Consider the following 1,001-nt stretch of genomic DNA (forward strand, 5'->3'; position numbering starts at 1 on the left):
TCTGCGTCTTTATTCCTGTCCTGCCCCTAGGTTCTTCATAATCTTTTTTTTTTTTCTTTTTAGATTCCATATATATGTTAGCATATGGTATTTGTTTTTCTCTTTCTGACTTACTTCACTCTGTATGACAGACTCTACGTCCATCCACCTCACTACAAATAACTCAATTTCATTTCTTTTTACAGCTGAATAATATTCCCTAAAAATATGGAATGCTTCATGAATTTGCTTGTCATCCTTCCGCAGGGGCCATGCTAATCTTCTCTGTATCATTCCAATTTTAGTATACGTGCTGCTGAAGCAAGCACCCCTTTCACTTTAGCAAGAAGTGGAGGAGAATATTATGTTCTCAGCAATTGTCTGGGATAGTAATTGAGAAGAAATTCCCTGAAGGATTCTAGTCTCTTCTTCCACTAGGCCTGAGATCCTGCTTGGTGACGAGTGGGTAGCCTGTGGCCTCAGAGAAACTGATTTCACCATGTCAAATGGTATCATGAAAAGCTGAACCTTAGAAGGTTTGTCCTGGTCCACAGATGGCCTTGAATTGGAAATAACTCAGGGATGCATCGGTGATTCCTTGCTGTTCTTTTAAGTTCTGTGTTGAGGCTAGAGGAAGAATAAGAAACTAAAAACAGGCTACAAGGAATGGATAGTTAGATGAATGGATGGATTTAAAAGAGAAAGGGATGTGAACATAGGTTCTCTATAGATTATAATGTCCCTAAGGATTATTCTAGGCCTGGATTCCACTCAAGTCTTTAGGATGATCCCGGTTTCAACGTCCTGCATACCTTTCTATCTTCTTCCCACGTCTCTCAAAAACCCAGTCTTCTTGTTTTCCATCTTCCATGAAGTCCTGAATGTCTTCATGAACTCTAAGGTATAATAGCTCTTAATATACTATCTCACAGTGTTACTGTTCTAAGGGATCTTTGCATTATTTTTTATCAACCAAAAGAATTCTCTAAAATATAATTTAAGATATGAATCAGAGAAGAAAT

At 38.0% G+C, this 1,001-nt stretch overlaps 1 non-coding gene across 1 annotated transcript; it reads right to left on the reverse strand.

Annotated features, from left to right (window-relative positions):
• Positions 1 to 201: 201 nt before the first annotated feature.
• Positions 202 to 308, reverse strand: LOC118895085. The gene has a single exon (XR_005019858.1). It is a non-coding gene; the product is annotated as a U6 spliceosomal RNA (small nuclear RNA).
• Between the last annotated feature and the right edge of the window lie 693 nt (positions 309 to 1,001).

The sequence above is a fragment of the Balaenoptera musculus genome, chromosome 4, assembly GCF_009873245.2.
Source record: "Balaenoptera musculus isolate JJ_BM4_2016_0621 chromosome 4, mBalMus1.pri.v3, whole genome shotgun sequence".
In the NCBI taxonomy this organism is placed as follows: domain Eukaryota; kingdom Metazoa; phylum Chordata; class Mammalia; order Artiodactyla; family Balaenopteridae; genus Balaenoptera; species Balaenoptera musculus.